Source organism: Triticum dicoccoides, chromosome 7A (genome assembly GCF_002162155.2).
Source record: "Triticum dicoccoides isolate Atlit2015 ecotype Zavitan chromosome 7A, WEW_v2.0, whole genome shotgun sequence".
Lineage (NCBI taxonomy): Eukaryota > Viridiplantae > Streptophyta > Magnoliopsida > Poales > Poaceae > Triticum > Triticum dicoccoides.
In genome coordinates, this window is record NC_041392.1 from 635,769,291 (window position 1) to 635,790,015 (window position 20,725).

Below are 20,725 nucleotides of genomic sequence, written 5' to 3' on the forward strand. Positions count from 1 at the left end.
AGTTAGCAGTAGTAGTGAAGGAATCGCTCGATCGGGTTCAGTTAACAGCCAACGATCGATCGCTCGGGTTCAGTAACGCGTAGCCTGCAGTGCAATCGCTCGGGTTCAGTTAGAGCCCAATGCCTCGCTCGGGTTCAGTTAGAGCCAACTCCTCGTACACACGCGCGTACGTGTACGAGAGAAGCGCGCATCGCTCGGCCCCCGACCTCCCACCGTAACCGGGAACTCCCCAAAATTCCCCCCCCCCTCGCTTCTACCACGGTTTTTTCTGTCATGGACGGCCCAAAGAATGTCATGCAGCTGCGTCTCCGGCCCGCCTAGGATGAAAAGCCCATTTTCTGTCATGATTTTTTTGTCATAGAAGTAGGAGCCCACCACATCTATGATGATACCGGGTTTTGTCACAATTATCGTCACAGAAGTGTCATATGTATGACAGAAAAAAAATTCGTTCGGCCCAAAATGTCACGAATGTGTCTTTTTTTGTAGTGCCTATTTCTTGCTAGCCTCTGAATCTCGAGGACGAGATTCATTTTAAGGGTGGTAGGTTTGTAACATCCCAAAATTCTAAATTTTGGAATGTTATATTAAATAGATAGATTTGATTGATTGCTTGATTGTGGTGTGATTGATTGACTGAAAGTGAGTGAAATTTGAAACTTTTTGAAAGTTAAATGAGAGGGAATGAAATGACTTTCCCAAACTTTCAGCTTTGCTTTCTGGTCTCCGTGAACTCAAATACTTTTCATTATAAAACCCTAGAGAGAAGATGACATGACTTCTTACATTTAAATAAATGAAAAGGGTTTTTGAAAATATTTGAATTTCATTTGGAAATATTTCAAATTCAGAAACTTTAAGCAACTCAATGATTTTCATGAGAGAAGATAAAATGACTTCTTCAAAACATATGAAATATGAGTTGGAAGTTTTAAAATAATTAAATTTAAAGCCACTTTTGAAATTATTTTCAATTTGCAGTTATTTGGGTTTTGTTCAAATTATTTTTCTCCAAAAATAAAATATATGGAAAATAGGGTAAAATGATTCCCTACATCAGAAAATTGGAGACAAATAAATTTGAATTAATTTTGGTATTTTTAAAATGATTTTTATGGGATTTTACTGCAGCAGTGGCACTGTTTGATTTATTTGAATTTGTGTAGATTTTATTTGACGCTAAAAATATGTTCAGGTTGTAGGAAATCCGTTTCTGAAAATTTAATATGACTATATATCATTTTTTATTTTGGTTTTATTTTACTTTTTGTTATGTGTGTGTTTAAAAAAAGAGAAAGATTTGCCCCGCCAGACCGGGCTGACCCAGTTTACCAGGCCGTGGCCCACCAGCCCAGCAGCGGCCTACACCCGCGCCCGATTTGCCTCCACCTTGCTCGCCCGCTCGCACGCCGCCTTGCCCAGTCCCAGACAGGTGGGACCCACCTGTCAGGTGCGTCTTCGACCCCGAGCCGGAGTCCGCCTCCCGCACGAGTCCGCCGTCGCCGCCGTGCCGTCTTCGGACGCCCGCGCCGCCTTGCCCCTCGCCCAAGGCGACCCCCTTTATATGGACTCGGCCCTGGTCCTCTTTTCCCTCAAACCCACAGTGCCCGAAGCCCCTTGCAGCCCCACACGAACTCGCCGGAGTTCCCAACTCCGACGAGATCCGCCGCACCGCCCCGGCTCCACCGCTGCCCTCGCTCGACGCTGCCACCACCTTCGGATCCGCCTCGATGGGCCGCATCACCCCGTGCCTCCGCCCGATGCCGCCGACCACCGGAGTTGCCTCCCCGCTCGAAGCCGAGCCACTGCCGCCGTCTTCAACTTCGCCGGCGACCCCCACCGCCACGGTAACCCCGCTTTTCCCCTCAGGCGTTTGATTCGTTTTAGATGGCTACGATTAGATCGTCTGTTATTTTTTCTTTCGAATCATTTTATTTTAGGCTCTGGTCGTCCGCTCGTAACCACCAACGGGTGCATGTTTTCGTCCAATCGCGTAGTGCCATGTAGCCCTGCCCGATCAAAAGTTTTTTTCTTTTCTGTTTTGATTTAAAATTTTCAGAATAGTTTCTGTTTTAGATTGTTAATAACTTTTATGTTTTAGATCCAAATTGAGTGATTCTTTTTTGCATTAGATTCAAAATTTATTAAAGTTTCTGTTTGTACAATTGTATTTCAAATTTGAGTAGTTTTAAATTGAATTTGATGAAATTTGCTCAAATCACTATTTTTGACGTAACTTGAGTTTTATAACTCCGATTTAGTTGATTCTTTTTGCAAATCGAAGCTCTTGACCTAAACTTTCTGATAAGGACAAATTCACTTAATTTTGGTACTGTTGGAAATTGTTTTATGTTGCAAGAATTATTTGCTTGGTTTTGATGATTTCCGAATTGTCTTCTTCGTTCTTTTCGATCTTTTGAGTGATTGCTTATGTGTGGTTACTATTGCTTGCTTAATATAGATTGACCGGAGTGTGACGAGTAGAACTAGCAGGAGTTATGAGTGCGAATCATCTTCATCAACCATACAAGGCAAGTTCACACTTCGATCATATCCCCTTATTACCCAGTTTTTATGCATTAGTTTCAATCCTCAAACATTGCATGGTTAGGACTTGTTAACATGTGGGTATTGGGAAGTAATTGATGAGGTAAAACCTATTGTCCTGCATTCAAACCTTGGGAGTTACTACTACGTTATGCTTATACTGCTATGCTATGCTCATAGACGTGGATTGGGTTTGAGTGTATTCCATGATAGATGTGAGATTGTTTACTTAACAGTTCAACTTAAGGTGGCAACTTTAATACACATCTGGGTGGATTGGTAGGGGCACCCTGGGGATATACCAGTGGACTTGCCCGGACACCTGGGGATATACCGTGTGATCATCCTATGGTTTGCCACCCAGGCTCAAAGGGATCATAAGATTATTCATGCTAGAAACTTCTGTGTGCAGCCACAAGTTATTATGGGCTCTAGCATAGTTGAGTATGTTGCATGACCTCTTCCAGTGGTAGGCTAGCAGATGTAGGGGGTGTAGGTTGGTACTATCTACCCGAGGTTAGAGTAAATGCTTCTGAAAGACTGTGTCTCGGTCATCCGTTTCTCAAACACTATGTAGTGCGAGAAATCCAACGGAGGCGATCGAGTCTTGTGGGGAAAAGTGTGCAAACCTCTGCAGATTGTACAAACTAATCATGATTAGCCGTGTCCCCGATTATGGACATCTTGAGTATCTATTTCTTGGATTATCATGTTGATCTCATCACTCTATATAATTACTTTGTCGGGTTGTTAATTACTTTTAATTGGGATTGAGATGGGGATTTACCATTCTCAATGTTTTCAACAAACTTTGTAGTTAAATAAAAATGTATTCCTTTGCTATAGGGAAAAATTGGGTTTATGCAAAAATGAACTTAGAGCTTTTCCACCAGCCAAATATGCATGTAGTGATAGTTATTATTCATCATTATCCTATGGTGTGAATTTGCCAGTACATTCAATGTACTGACCCTTTGTGGCTGCAACGTCTTATGTTGCAGGATTTTTTACGACGATTAAGTGATATGTTAGGGTTATGATTTCTACACTCAACTTTGCCGTTGGTGTTGATGGGAATCCACAACCTTGTTGTTACTTCCGCTATTTGGATTCAGGTAATAGTATTTACGTTACTTTATACATGTGATTTACCTCTGTTATAAATCCTCGAGTACTGTGTGTGTTAGCATACCGATGTAGGAATGACACTTAAGCACAGAGACTTGACCGTCTGAGGTCGGGTCACTACAGGAATTACAACCGACTGAAATTGGAATTTCATTAGAAGTTTTATCCTATGCATCTGGTTCATCATGATCAAAATTATATATATATAATTTTTGGCCTCGTGGAGGAGAAAGTATCACTCAAGCTTATATTCATGCCCCAATCATGAGCTCTCAAGAGTAATTATTATTCAGAATTTTTATGCTCGGCTTTCTCGTAATGATCAATCCATGCTCGATACTTCTTCTACTGGTTCTTTTATGAAGAAAACTATTGAATTCAAATGGGGTCTCTTAGAAAGAATTAAATGCAACTCTGAAGATTGGGAGCTCGACGAAGGTAAGGAGTCAGGTATAAACCTTAAGTTTGATTGTGTTAAATCTTTTATGGATACCGATGCTTTTTGTGAGTTTTGCACTAAATATGGACTTGACTCTGAGATAGTAGCTTCTTTCTATGAATCATTTGCTACTCATGTTGATCTCCCTAAGGAGAAGTGGTTTAAATATCATCCTCCCATTGAAGTAAAAATAGTAGAACCTATTAAAGCTGAAGAAGAAACCATTACTTATTATGTTGATCCTATTATTTCTACTGCTTATATTGAGAAACCACCTTTCCCTGTTAGGATAAAAGAACATGATAAAGCTTCAGTTATGGTTCATAATAGTTATACTAGAACACCTACACCCCCTGAAGAAATTAAAGTTGAACATAGTATTCCTATGGTTAAAGATCTCTTGGTCGATGTTATTTATTTCTATGATGAAGCTACTAGAATTGCTAAACCCGATGATAAAGATAAACACAGACCTATTGTTGGCATGCCTGTTGTTTCTGTTAAGATAGGAGATCATTGTTATCATGGCTTATGTGATTTGGGTGATAGTGTGAGTGGAATTCCCTTTACTTTATACCAAGAAATTATGAATGACATTGCACTTTCTCAAATAGAGGACATTGATGTTACCATTAAGCTTGCTAATAGAGACACTATCTCTCCAATTGGGATAGTTAGAGATGTTGAAGTCTTGTGTGGGAAAATAAAATATCCTACTGATTTCCTAGCTCTTTGTTCCCCACAAGATTTTTTTTGTTCCATTATATTTGGTAGACCTTTCTTGAACATCGTTAATGCTAAAATAGACTGTGAGAAAGAAACAATTAGTGTAAGTTTTGGGGATGTGTCTCATGAGTTTAATTTCTCCAAATTTCATAGACAGCCCCACGATAAAGAATTGCCTAATAAAGATGAAATTACCCTACTAGGGAAAACCTTATACACAAAAACTTACCAGTAGCTGATGTCTACTACACAACCTTCTTCTTGTAGACGTTGTTGGGCCTCCAAGTGCAGAGGTTTGTAGGATAGTAGCAAACTTCCCTCAAGTGGATGACCTAAGGTTTATCAATCAGTAGGAGGCGTAGGATGAAGATGGTCTCTCTCAAGCAACCCTGCAACCAAATAACAAAGAGTCTCTTGTGTCCCCAACACACCCAATACAATGGTAAATTGTATAGGTGCACTAGTTTGACAAAGAGATGGTGATACAAGTGGTATATGGATGGTAGATAATAATTTTTGTAATCATAAAATATAAAAACAACAAGGTAATGAATGATAAAAGTGAGCGTAAATGGTATTGCAATGTGTTGAAACAAGGCCTAGGGTTCATACTTTCACTAGTGCAAGTCCTCTCAACAATAATAACATAAATGGATCACATAACTATTCCTCAACGTGCAACAAAGAGTCACTCCAAAGTCACTAATAGCGGAGAACAAACAAAGAGATTATGGTAGGGTACGAAACCACCTCAAAGTTATTCTTTCCAATCAATCCGTTGGGCTATTCCTATAAGTGTCACAAACAGCCCTAGAGTTCGTACTAGAATAACACCTTAAGACACAAATCAACCAAAACCCTAATGTCACCTAGATACTCCAATGTCATCTCAAGTATCCGTGAGTATGATTATACGATATGCATCACACAATATCAGATTCATCTATTCAACCAACACATAGAACCTCAAAGAGTGCCCCAAAGTTTCTACTCGAGGATCACGACCAAAACGTGTGCCAACCCCTATGCATAGGTTCATGGGCAGAACCCGCAAGTTGATCACCAAAATATACATCAAGTGAATCACGTGATATCCCATTGTCACCATAGATACGTGATACGTCTCCAACGTATCTATAATTTTTGATTGCTCCATGCTATATTATCTACTGTTTTGGGCAATATTGGGCTTTATTATCCACTTTTATATTACTTTTGGTACTAACCTATTAACCGAAGGCCCAGCCCAGATTTGCTGAATGACTATTTCAGTGTTTCGAAGAAAAGGAATATCAAACAGAGTCGAAACGGAACGAAATCAACTGGAGAAATTATTTTTGGAAGGAAACCTACCGGATAGACTTGGACCCTACGTCAGAAGATGAAGGAGGTGCTCACGAGGGTAGGGGGCGCGCCCACCCCCCTGGGGCGCGCCCCCTGCCTCGTGGCCCCCCCTTCGGTCCACCGACGTACTCCTTTCACCCATATATACCTACGTATCGTAAAACTTCCAGAACAGAGATTAGATCGGGAGTTCCGCCGCCAGAAGCCTCCGTAGCCATCGAAAACCAATATAGACCCGTTCCGGCACCCTGCTGGAGGGGGCAATCCCTCTCCGATGGCCATCTTCATCATCCTGGTGCTCTCCATGACGAGGAGGGAGTAGTTCTCCCTCGGGGCTGAGGGTATGTACCAGTAGCTATGTATTTGATCTCTCTCTCTCTCTCGTGTTCTTGATTTGGCATGATCTTGATGTATCGCGAGCTTTGCTATTATAGTTGGATCTTATGTTTCGCCTCCCCCTCTTCTCTCTTGTAATGAATTGAGTTTCCCCTTTGAAGTAATCTTATCGGATTGAGTCTTTAAAGATTTGAGAACACTTGATGTATGTCTTGCCGTGGATATCTGTGGTGACAATGGGATATCACGTGATTCACTTGATGTATGTTTTGGTGATCAACTTGCGGGTTCTGCCCATGAACCTATGCATAGGGGTTGGCACACGTTTTCGTCGTGATTCTCCGGTAGAACTTTGGGGCACTCTTTGAGGTCCTTTGTGTTGGTTGAATAGATGAATCTGAGATTGTGTGACGCATATCGTATAATCATACCCACGGATACTTGAGGTGACATTGGAGTATCTAGGTGACACTAGGGTTTTGGTTGATTTGTGTCTTAAGGTGTTATTCTAGTACGAACTCTAGGGCTGTTTGTGACACTTATAGGAATAGCCCAACGGATTGATTGGAAAGAATAACTTTGAGGTGGTTTCGTACCCTATCGTAATCTCTTCGTTTGTTCTCCACCATTAGTGACTTTGGAGTGACTCTTTGTTGCATGTTGAGGGATAGTTATATGATCCAATTATGTTATTATTGTTGAGAGGACTTACACTAGCGAAAGTATGAACCCTAGGCCTGGTTTCCTATCATTGCAATACCATTTACGCTCACTTTTGTCATTAGTTACCTTGCTGTTTTTATAATTTCAGATTACAAATACCTTTATCTACCATCCATATTGCACTTGTATCACCATCTCTTCGCCGAACTAGTGCACCTATACAATTTACCATTGTATTGGGTGTGTTGGGGACACAAGAGACTCTTTGTTATTTGGTTGCAGGGTTGCTTGAGAGAGACCATCTTCATCCTACGCCTCCGACGGATTGATAAACCTTAGGTCATCCACTTGAGGGAAATTTGCTACTGTCCTACAAACCTCTGCACTTGGAGGCCCAACAACGTCTACAAGAAGAAGGTTGTGTAGTAGACGTCAAGCTCTTTTCTGCCACCGTTGCCGGGGAGGTGAGTGCTTGAAGGTATATCTTTAGATGTTGCAATCGAGTCTTTTAGTTTCTTGTTTTATCACTAGTTTAGTTTATAAAAGAAAACTACAAAAATATGGAATTGAGTTTGTCTCATACGCTTCATCTTTTTAATATCTTTCGTGAGTATGATGGAAAGGATAATTGTGCTCAAGTGCTAGAAGAAGAAATCTATAAAATGTTTGGAACTAAATATTTGAATGATGAGCTTGATTGCAATGTTGTTAGTATGAATTCCTTGAATATCCATGAAGCTAATGATATGCAAAGCCACAAGCTCGGGGAAGCTATGTTTGATGAAGATGATATTTTTTGTCCCCCAAGTTTTGATGAGAAAATTTATTATGATGAAAGCATGCCTCCTATCTATGATGATTATTGTGATGACACGGATGCTTTGAAGAATAACAATAACAATGAACCTTGTCATCTTGATCTTAATTTTCAATCACATGATAGTTATTTTTTTGAGTTTGCTCCCACTAGTATTCATGAGAAGAATTTTGCTTGTGTGGAGAGTAGTAAATTTTCTATGCTTGTAGATCATGAAAAGAATGCTTTAGGTGCTGGTTATATTGTTGAATTCATTCATGATGCTACTGAAAATTATTATGAGGGAGGAACATATGCTTGTAGGAATTGCAATAATATCAAGTTTCCTCTCTATGTGCTTAAAGTTTTGAAGTTTTGCTTGCATTACCTTCCTATGCAAGTTGATTCTTGCTCCCATAAGTTGTTTGCTCACAAAATCCCTATGCATAGGAAGTGGGTTAGACTTAAATGTGCTAGTCATATTCGTCATGATGCTCTCTCTATATTTCAATTCTTATCTTTTATGTGAGCATCATTGTCATTATCATGCCTAGCTAGAGGCGTTAAACGATAGCGCTTGTTGGGAGGCAACCCAACTTTATTTTTGTTCCTTGATTTTTGTTCCTGTTTAGTAATAAATAATTCATCTAGCCTCTGTTTAGATGTGGTTTTATGCTTTTAATTAGTGTTTGTGCAAAGTAGAACCTTTGGGAAGTCTTGGGGAAAGTCTTGTTGATCATGCTGTAAAAAACAGAAACTTTAGCGCTCACAAGAACTGCTGCCATTTTTATTTGGAGAGTGCTATTTAGTTAATTCTTTTTGCAGATGATTAATAGATAAATTCCTCAGGTCCAGCAATTTATTTGAGAATTGTATGAGTTCCAGAAGTATACGTTTGATCCAGATTCTGTTTTTAACAGATTCTGTTTTTCATGTGTTGTTTACTTATTTTGATGAATCTATGGCTATTCAAATAGTTTATAAACCATAGAGAAGTTGGAATACAATAGGTTTAACACCAATATAACTAAAGAATGAGTTCATTACAGTACCTTGAAGTAGTGTTTTGTTTTCATTCGCTAACGGAGCTTACAAGTTTTCTATTAAGTTTTGTGTTGTGAAGTTTTCAAGTTTTGGGTAAAGATTTGATGGACTATGGAACAAGGAGTGGCAAGAGCCTAAGCTTGGGGATGCCCTGGATGGCATCCCCTCTTTCGTCTTCTTTCCTCGGTAACTTTACTTGGGGCTATATTTTTATTCACCACATGATATGTGTTTTGCTTGGAGCGTCAATTTATTTTGTTAGGATTTGCTTGCTGTTATTTAGAACAATGTTTTGCATCTTTTATTTCAATAAAGTGGCATTGATAGCCTTTACTATGCCTATGTTACAAGTATACATGTCGCTGTTTGAAAACAGAAAGTTTACCGCTGTTGTAATAATTCCCTACAAAAGTCAGAATGTGATAAAATGTTAAAACCTTTTGCGTATTAAGATCTGATAAATTTAATACAGTGGTAATTTTATTTCATAATTTTTGGAGCTAGGGAAGTATGGATGTTGCAGCATTCTTTACAGACTATCCTGTTTAGGCAGATTGCTGTTATGTTTGCATTGTTTGCATATGGTTGCTTCTTTAATGATTCTATTTGAGGATACGACTATTAAATATGCAGAGGCATTTAGTATGAAATTTGAATAATAATTTTAGTGATTTTCTACAGTAGAGTATGATAAGGTTTTTGCAATGGTTTATACTAACTTATCTCACGAGTCCTTGTTGAGTTTTGTGTGGATGAAGCTTTTGAGATTTGGGGAGACCGTGATATGAGAGGAATTAAGGTCAGAGCAAACTTATCCCCTATCGCCACTCATATGAAGTCAGAGCATGATTTATTTATTGATTGCCTTCCTTATGAGTGGCGATAGGGGACGAGCGATGGTCTTTTCCTACCAACCTATCCCCCTAGGAGCATGCGCATAGTACTTTGTTTTGATAACTAATAGATTTTTGCAATAAGTATGTGAGTTCTTTATGACTAATGTTGAGTCCATGGATTATACGCACTCTCACCCTTCCACCATTGCTAGCCTCTCTAGTACCGCGCAACTTTCGCCGGTATCATACACCAACCATATCCTTCCTCAAAACAGCCACCATACCTACCTATCATGGAATTTCCATAGCCATTCTGAGATATATTGCCATGCAACTTTCCATAGTTCAGTTATTATGACACGCTTCATCATTGTCATATTGCTTTGCATGATCATGTAGTTGACATCGTATTTGTGGCAAAGCCACCGTTCATAATTCTTCCATACATGTCACTCATGAGTCATTGCACATCCCGGTACACCGCCGGAGGCATTCATATAGAGTCCTATCTTGTCCTAAGTATCGAGTTGTAATTCTTGTGTTGTAAGAAAATAAAAGTGTGATGATCATCATTATTAGAGCATTGTCCTAGTGAGGAAAGGATGATGGAGACTATGGTTCCCCCACAAGTCGGGATGAGACTCCAGACGAAAAATAAATAAAAGAGGCCAAAGAAGCCCAAATAAAAAAGAAAGAAAGAAAAGAGGCCATAAAAAAGAGAAAAGACCCAAATAAAAAAATAAAAAAATGAGGGAAAAAGAGAGAAGGGACAATGCTACTATCCTTTTACCACACATGTGCTTCAAAGTAGCACCATGATCTTCATGATAGAGAGTCTCCTATGTTGTCACTTCCATATACTAGTGGGAATCTTTCATTATAGAACTTGGCTTGTATATTCCAATGATGGGCTTCCTCAAAATGCCCTAGGTCGTGCGCAAGCGAGTTGGATGCACACGCACTAGTTTCTTTTGTTGAGCTTTCATACATTTATAGCTCTAGTCCATTCGTTGCATGGAAATCCCTACTCACTCACATTGATATCTATTGATGGGCATCTCCATAGACCGTTGATACGCCTAGTTGATGTGAGACTATCTTCCCCCTTTTTGTCTTCTCCACAACCACCACTCTATTCCACCTATAGTGCTATATCCATGGCTCACGCTCATGTATTGCGTGAAGATTGAAAACGTTTGAGAACATCAAAAGTATGAAACAATTGCTTGGCTTGTCATCGGGGTTGTGCATGATTTAAATATTTTGTGTGGTGAAGATAGAGCATAGCCAGGCTATATGATTTTGTAGGGATAGCTTTCTTTGGCCATGTTATTTTGAGAAAACATAATTGCTTAGTTAGTATGCTTGAAGTATTATTGTTTTTATGTCAATATTAAACTTTTGTCTTGAATCTTATGGATCTGAATATTCATGCCACAATTAAGAAGAATTACATTGAAATTATGCCAAGTAGCACTCCACATCAAAAATTTTGTTTTTATCATTTACCTACTCGAGGACGAGCAGGAATTAAGCTTGGGGATGCTTGATACGTCTCCAACATATCTATAATTTTTTATTGCTCCATGCTATATTATCTACTGTTTTGGGCAATATTGGGCTTTATTATCCACTTTAATATTACTTTTGGGACTAACCTATTAACCGGAGGCCCAGCCCAGATTTGTTGTTTTATGCCTATTTTAGTGTTTCGAAGAAAAGGAATATCAAACGGAGTCGAAACAGAACAAAATCAACTGGAGAAGTTATTTTTGGAAGGAAACCTACCAGATAGACTTGGACCCTATGTCAGAAGATGAAGGAGGTGCTCACGAGGGTAGGGGCGCGCCCACCCCCCTAGGGCGCACCCCCTGCCTCGTAGCCCCCCTTCGGTCCACCGACGTACTCCTTTCACCCATATATTCCTACGTATCGTAAAACTTCCAGAACAAAGATTAGATCAGAAGTTTCACTGCCAGAAGCCTCCGTAGCCATCGAAAACCAATCTAGACCTATTCCGGCGCCCTACCGGAGGGGGCAATCCCTCTTCGGTGGCCATCTTCATCATCCCGGTGCTCTCCATGACGAGGAGGGAGTAGTTCTCCCTCGGGGATGAGGGTATCTACCAGTAGCTATGTGTTTGATCTCTCTCTCTCTCTCGTGTTCTTGATTTGGCACGATCTTGATGTATCGCGAGCTTTGCTATTATAGTTGGATCTTATGTTTCTCCTCCCCCTCTTCTCTCTTGTAATGAATTGAGTTTCCCCTTTGAAGTAATCTTATCGGATTGTGTCTTTAAAGATTTGAGAACACTTGATGTATGTCTTGCCATGGATATCTGTGGTGACAATGGGATATCACGTGATTCACTTGATGTATGTTTTGGTGATCAACTTGCGGGTTCCGCCCATGAACCTATGCATAGGGGTTGGCACACGTTTTCGTCGTGATTCTCCGATAGAACTTTGGGGCACTCTTTGAGGTCCTTTGTGTTCGTTGAATAGATGAATCTGAGAATGTGTGACGCATATCGTATAATCATACCCACGGATAATTTAGGTGACATTGGAGTATCTAGGTGACATTAGGGTTTTGGTTGATTTGTGTCTTAAGGTGTTATTCTAGTACGAACTCTAGGGCTGTTTGTGACACTTATAGGAATATCCCAACGGATTGATTGGAAAGAATAACTTTGAGGTGGTTTCGTACCCTACCATAATCTCTTCGTTTGTTCTCCGCTATTAGTGACTTTGGAGTGACTCTTTGTTGCATGTTGAGGGATAGTTATATGATCCAATTATGTTATTATTGTTGAGAGGACTTACACTAGCGAAAGTATGAACCCTAGGCCTTGTTTCCTATCATTGCAATACCGTTTACGCTCACTTTTATCATTAGTTACCTTGCTGTTTTTATAATTTCAGATTACAAATACCTTTATCTACCATCCATATTGCACTTGTATCACCATCTCTTCGCCGAACTAGTGCACCTATACAATTTACCATTGTATTGGGTGTGTTGGGGACACAAGAGACTCTTTGTTATTTGGTTGCAGGGTTGCTTGAGAGAGACCATCTTCATCCTACGTCTCCTACAGATTGATAAACCTTAGGTCATCCACTTGAGGGAAATTTGCTACTGTCCTACAAATCTCTGCACTTGGAGGCCCAACAACGTCTACAAGAAGAAGGTTGTGTAGTAGACATCAATACGCACGGCAACACATACATCAAGTGTTCTCAATTCTTTAAAGACTCAATCCGATAAGATAACTTCAAAGGGGAAACTCAATCCATTACAAGAGAGTAGAAGGGGAGAAGAAACATAAGATCCAACTATAATAGCAAAGCTCGTGATACATCAAGATCGTGCCAAATGAAGAACACGAGAGAGAGAGAGAGAGATCAAACACATAGCTACCAGTACATACCCTCAACCCCGAGGGAGAACTACTCCCTCCTCATCATGGAGAGCACTAGGATGATGAAGATGGCCACCGAAGAGGGCCCCCCCTCTGGCAGGGTGCCAGAACGGGTCTAGATTGGTTTTCGGTGGCTACAGAGGCTTTTGGCGGCGGAACTCCCGATCTATTGTGCTCCCCGATTGTTTTAGGGTATATGGAGATATATAGGCGGAAGAAGTACGTCAGGGGAGCCACGAGGGGCCCACGATGGTGGAGGGCACGCCCTAGAGGGGTGGGCGCGCCCCCTGCCTTGTGGCTCCCTCGTTTCTTCATTGACGTGGACTCCAAGTCTCCCGGGTTGCTTTCCTTCCAAAAGTAAGTTCGGTGAAGTTTCAGGTTAATTGGACTCTGTTTGATTTTCCTTTTCTGCGATACTCTAAAACAAGGAAAAACAGAAACTGGCACTAGGCTCTAGGTTAATAGGTTAGTCCCAAAAATCATATAAAATAGCATATAAATGCATATAAAACATCCAAGGTTGATAATATAATAGCATGGAACAATCAAACATTATAGAGATGTTGGAGACGTATCAACATCCCCAAGCTTAATTTCTGCTTGTCCTCGAGTAGGTAAATGATAAAAACATAATTTTTGATGTGGAATGTTACCTAACATATTCATTATGTATTTTTCTTTATTGTAGGAAGAATATTCAGATCCATAAGATTCAAGACAAAAGTTTAATATTGACATAAAAATAATAATACTTCAAGCATACTAATTAAGCAATCATGTCTTCTCAAAATAACAAGGCCAAAGAAAGTTCATCCCTACAAAATCATATAGTTTAGTCATGCTCCATTTTCGTCACACAAGAATGCTCTCATCATGCACAACCCCGATGACAAGCCAAGCAATTGTTTCATACTTTAGTAATCTCAAACTTTATAAACCTTCACGCAATACATGAGCGCGAGCCATCGATATAGCACTATGTGTGGAATAGAATATGATGATGGGGGTTATGTGGAGAAGACAAAAAGGAGAAAGTCTCACATCAACGAGGCTAATAAATGAGCTATGGAGATGCCCATCGATTGATGTTAATGCAAGGAGTAGGGATTGCCATGCAACGGATGCACTAGAGCTATAAATGTATGAAAGCTCAACAAAAGAAACTAAGTGGGTGTGCATCCAACTTGCTTGCTCACGAAGACCTAGGGCACTTGAGGAGGCCCATTGTTGGAATATACAAGCCAAGTTCTACAATGAAAAATTCCCACTAGTATATGAAAGTGACAAAACAAGAGACTCTCTATCACGAAGATCATGGTGCTACTTTGAAGCTCAAGTGTGGAAAAAGGATAGTAGCATTGTCCCTTTTATTTTCTTTTATTTTTTTATTTTTTTATTTGGCCTTTTTTGGCCTTCCTATTTTTGGGACAATGCTCTATTGATGATGATCATCACACTTCTATTTATTTACAACTCAAGAGTTACAACTCGATACTAGAACAAAGTATGACTCTATATGAATGCCTCCGACGGTGTACCGGGATGTGCAATGACTCAAGAGTGACATGTATGAAATATTATGAATGGTGGCTTTTCCACAAATACAATGTCAACTACATGATCATGCAAAGCAATATGACAATGATGATGTGTGTCATAATAAACGGAACAGTGGAAAGTTGCATGGCAATATATCTCGAAATGGTTATGGAAATGCCATAATAGATAGGTATGGTGGCTGTTTTGAGGAAGATATAAGGATTATTATGTGTGAAAGAGCGTATCATATCACGGGGTTTGGATGCACCGGCGAAGTTTCCACCAACTCTCAATGTGAGAAAGGGCAATGCACGGTACCGAAGAGGCTAGCAATGATGGAAGGGTAAGAGTGCGTATAATCCATGGACTCAACATTTGTCATAAAGAACTCACATACTAATTGCAAAAATCTACAAGTCATCAAAAACCAAGCATTACGCGCATGCTCCTAAGGGGATAGATTGGTAGGAAAAGACCATCGCTCGTCCCCGACCGCCACTCATAAGGAAGACAATCAAATAACACCTCATGTTTCAAATTTGTTACACAACGTTTACCATATGTGCATGCTTCGGGACTTGAAAACTTCAACACAAGTATTCCTCAAATTCACAACTACCCAACTAGCACAACTTTGATAGCACTATCTCCATATCTCAAAACAATCATCTAGTATCAAACTTCTCTTAGTATTCAATGCACTCTATATGAATGTTTTTATTATACCCATCTTGTATGCCTATCATATTAGGACTAGATTCATAACCAAAGCAAACTACCATGCTGTTCTAAAGACTCTCAAAACAATATAAGTGAAGCACGAGAGTTCATCTATTTCTTCAAAATAAAACTACCACCATGCTCTAGAAGATATAAGTGAAGTACTAGAGCAAACAACAAACTACTCCGAAAGATATAAGTGAAGATTAATGAATAGTTGAATAATTATGCAACTATGTGAAGACTCTCTAACATTTAAGAATTTCAGATCTTGGTATTTTATTCAAGCAGCAAGCAAATCTAAATAAACTAAAATGACGCTCCAAGCAAAACACATATCATGTGGTGAATAAAAATATAGCTCCAAGTAAAGTTACCGATGAACGAAGACGAAAGAGGGGATGCCATCCGGGGCATCCCCAAGCTTAGGCTCTTGTTTTTCCTTGAATTTTACCTTGGGGTGCCTTGGGCATCCCAAAGCTTAGTCTCTTGCCACTCCTTATTCCATAGTCCATCGAATATTTACCCAAAACTTGAAAACTTCACAACACAAAACTTAACAGAAAACTCGTAAGCTCCGTTAGTATAAGAAAGAAAATCACCATCATAAGTTACTGTAATGAACTCATACTAAATTCATATTGGTGTAATATCTACTGTATTCCAACTTCTCTGTGGTTCATAGCCTCCGATACTACTCATAGATTCATCAAAATAAGCAAACAACACATAGAAAACAGAATCTGTCAAAAACAGAACAGTCTGTAGTAATCTGTATCAAACGTATACTTCTGGAACTCATAAAATTCTCAAATAAACTTCTGGACGTGAGGAATTTATCTATTAATCATCTTCAAAAATAATTATCTAAATATCACTTTCCAAATAAAAATGGCAGAAAATCTCGTGAGCGCTAAAGTTTCTGTTTTTTACAGCATGATCAACAAGACTTTCCCCAAGTCTTCCCAAAGATTCTACTTGGCACAAACACTAATTAAAAGCATAAAGCCACATCTAAACAGAGTCTAGATGAATTATTTATTACTAAACAGGAGCAAAAATCAAGGAACAAAAATAAAGTTGGGTTGCCTCCCAACAAGCGCTATCGTTTAACGCCCCTAGCTAGGCATAATGATTTCAATGATGCTCACATAAAGGATAAGAATTGTAACATAAAGAGAGCATCATGAAGAATATGACTAGCACATTTAAGTCTAACCCACTTCCTATGCATAGGAATTTTGTGAGCAAACAACTTATGGGAACAAGAATCAACTTGCATAGGAAGGTAAAACAAGCATAACTTTGAAACTTTAAGTACATAGAGAGGAAACTTGATATTATTGCAATTCCTACAAGCATATATTCCTCCCTCATAATAATTTTCAGTAGCATCATGAGTGAATTCAACAATATAACCAGCACCTAAAGCATTCTTTTCATGATCTACAAGCATAAAATTTTTATTACTCTCCACATAAGCAAAATTCTTCTCATTCAGAATAGTGGGAGTATCATAAGAAACTCGAATACTATAAATTGTTTCCACATTAAATGAGTAATGTTCAGAAAAATGGTAATCATAATCATGACAAGTTTTATAAATATAATCATCTCTACTTTTTATAGCATAAGTATCATCACAATAATCATCATAAGTAGGAGGGCTATCATCATTATAAATTTGCATATCAAAACTTGGGAGACTAAAAATATCATCTTCATTAAACATAGCATCCCCAAGCTTGGGACAAACATTAATTGCAGCAAATATATTCTCAAAAACATCATCTTCATCAAACATAGCATCCCCAAGCTTGGGCCTTTTCATATCTTAAGCATAATCACTCTCATAATTAATAGTATGGATAGTGCCAATAGTACAACAATTATCATATTCTTCCAAGCAAGTGCCAAAAAGATTTTCAAGATCATAAGAAGTATCATTATCTTCCACAATTATATTTTCATGAGGCACAATAGTAATAGGAGCAGCATTATTTTGGAGAGATATCTTTTTACCTCTCTTCCTTTTACTTTTCTTCTTCTTCACCACATCATGTGTGGGTTCAATCCTCTTTTTGGAGCTCCTTATTAATGAGATTGGTTGAATAGGAAGATCCTCCTCGTTACCTGATTCATCATAAGAAATAATAGGAGGCTATTGGGAAGTCTCTTCCCTTTCATTAGTATTCTCTTCATCTTCTATTTGTTTTCTTTTCTTTATGTAGTTGGCAATATAGGGATTTTCGATACAATTCACCGCACAATACTTATAAATTTCCTCTAGATCAAAGCCAAGAAGTTTATCACGGGCAAATACTGGAAGATAGTTAGTTATACGTTTCATTTCTTCATAACCCATAAGCAAACTAAGTTCATTATGATGTGCAAGAGACATCAAGTCATCACAATTTTTGGAAATGATTAGATCATGAAACAATTTGCATCGGATGGTTAAATGGCCATGTTCATTGCAAAGCTCTCAAGTATGGCCAAGAAAATTTAGATTTCCAGCACAATCATCTAGCCTTTCTTGCAACAATTTAGTTTCTAAGTACTTATGCCTCTTGCAATATCTATCTTCCCTATTTGGTGTGTACTTAAAAAGCCAATGCACTCCACAAAAATTGACATGTTTATAGGAAACATTTTCGTCATAACTAGTGCAATCATCATTAGTACTATGGATATTCAAGGAGTTCATACTAACAATATTGCAATCATGCTCATCATTCAAAGATTTAGTGCCAAACATTTTAAAGCGTTCTTCTTCTAACACTTTGGCACAATTTTCCTTTCCATCATACTCATGAAAGGTATTAAAAAGATGAAGCGTATGAGGCAAACTTAATTCCGTTTTTTGTAATTTTCTTTTATAAACTAAACTAGTGGTAAAAACAAGAAACTAAAAGACTCGATTGCAAGATCTAAAGATATACCTTCAAGCACTAACCTCCCCGGCAACGGTGCCAGAAAATAGCTTAGTTGACGGGCTGTTAGTGCCGCTTTCCTCGCCTCCCCGGCAAAGGGGCCAGAAAATAGCTTGATGTCTACTACACAACCTTCTTCTTGTAGACGTTGTTGGGCCTCCAAGTGCAGAGGTTTGTAGGACAGTAGCAAATTTCCCTCAAGTGGATGAACTAAGGTTTATCAATCCGTAGGAGGCGTAGGATGAAGATGGTCTCTCTCAAGCAACCCTACAACCAAATAACAAAGTCTCTTGTGTCCCCAACACACCCAATACAATGGTAAATTGTATAGGTGCACTAGTTCGGCGAAGAGATGGTGATACAAGTGGTATATGGATGGTAGATAATAGTTTTTGTAATCTAAAAATATAAAAACAGCAAGGTAACGAATGATAAAAGTGAGCGTAAACGGTATTGCAATGTGTTGAAACAAGGCCTGGGGTTCATACTTTCACTAGTGCAAGTCCTCTCAGCAATAATAACATAATTGGATCACATAACTATCCCTCAACATGCAACAAAGAGTCACTCCAAATTCACTAATAGCGGATAACAAACAAAGAGATTATGGTAGGGTATGAAACCACCTCAAAGTTATTCTTTCCAATCAATCTGTTGGGCTATTCCTATAAGTATCACAAATAGCCCTTGAGTTCGTACTAGAATAACACCTTAAGACACAAATCAACCAAAACCCCAATGTCACCAAGATACTCCAATGTCACCTCAAGTATCTGTCGGTATGATTATACGATATGCATCACACAATCTCAGATTCATCTATTCAACCAACACATAGAACCTCAAAGAGTGCCCCAAAGTTTCTACCAGAGAATCATGGCGAAAACGTGTGCCAACCCCTATGCATAGGTTCATGGGCGGAACCCGCAAGTTGAGCACCAAAACATACATCAAGTGAATCATGTGATATCCCATTGTCACCACAGATACGCACGGCAAGACATACATCAAGTGTTCTCAAATCTTTAAAGACTCAATCCGATAAGATAACTTTAAAGGGGAAACTCAATCCATTACAAGAGAGTAGAGGGGGAGAAGAAACATAAGATCCAACTATAGTAGCAAAGCCCGCGATACATCAAGATCGTGCCAAATCAAGAACACGAGAGAGAGAGAGATGAAACACATAGCTACTGGTACATACCCTCGGCCCCGAGGGAGAACTACTCCCTCGTCGTCATGGAGAGCACCGGGATGATGAAGATGGCCACCGGAGAGGCCCCCCCTCCGTTAGGGTGCCGGAATGGGTCTAGATTTGTTTTCGGTGGTTACGGATGCTTCTAGCGGCGGAACTCCTGATCTATTGTGCTCCCCGATCGTTTTAGGTTATATGGAGATATATAGGCGAAAGAAGTATGTCAGGGGAGCCACGAGGGGCCCACGAGGGTGGAGGGCGCGCCCTAGGAGGGTGGGGGCGCCCCTGCCTCGTGGCTCCCTCGTTTCTTCCTTGACGTGGACTCCAAGTCTCCCTGGTTGCTTTCCTTTCAAAAATAAGTTCCGTGAAGTTTCAGGTCAATTGGACTCCATTTGATTTTCCTTTTCTGTGATACTCTAAAACAAAGAAAAAACAGAAACTGGCACTAGGCTCTAGGTTAATAGGTTAGTCCCAAAAATCATAATAAATAGCATATAAATGCATATAAAACATCCAAGGTTGATAATATAATAGCATTCAACAATAAAAAATTATAGATACGTTGGAGACGTATCAGTAGCGCAGGTCAAAAAGAAGCGCTACTGCTATTTACCACTAGCGCCTGGCAAATAAATGCACTGCAACTAAGGTTGTAGCAGTAGTGCTTCTGCAGAAAGAAGTGCTACTACTACAATTCCCACATTGTTCTCGGCATGCTAGAAATAGTAGTAGCGAGCTGGTGCAAAGCACATCGCTGCTAAGATGGTTGTAGCAGCATGTTTTATGCGGAAAGTGCTACTGCTAATCTATACCTACTAATAAAGCAAGGTGCGTTTCTGTGATTTTTTCATCCGTTCACCGCCAAAAGATTTTTTTTCTATCCGAGGTGGTACAAAACTTTTTTAGGTCTGTTTGTTAGCAAAGGAAAAACGATTTGTGCAGAATTTCGTAGTGGGCCACGCGCGCTATGGCCCAGTAAACCAGCCCATGTTTTCCTGCCCACAAAACAATACAAAAATCCTATTTCCCGCACATTGTAGAAAATAATTTAAGCT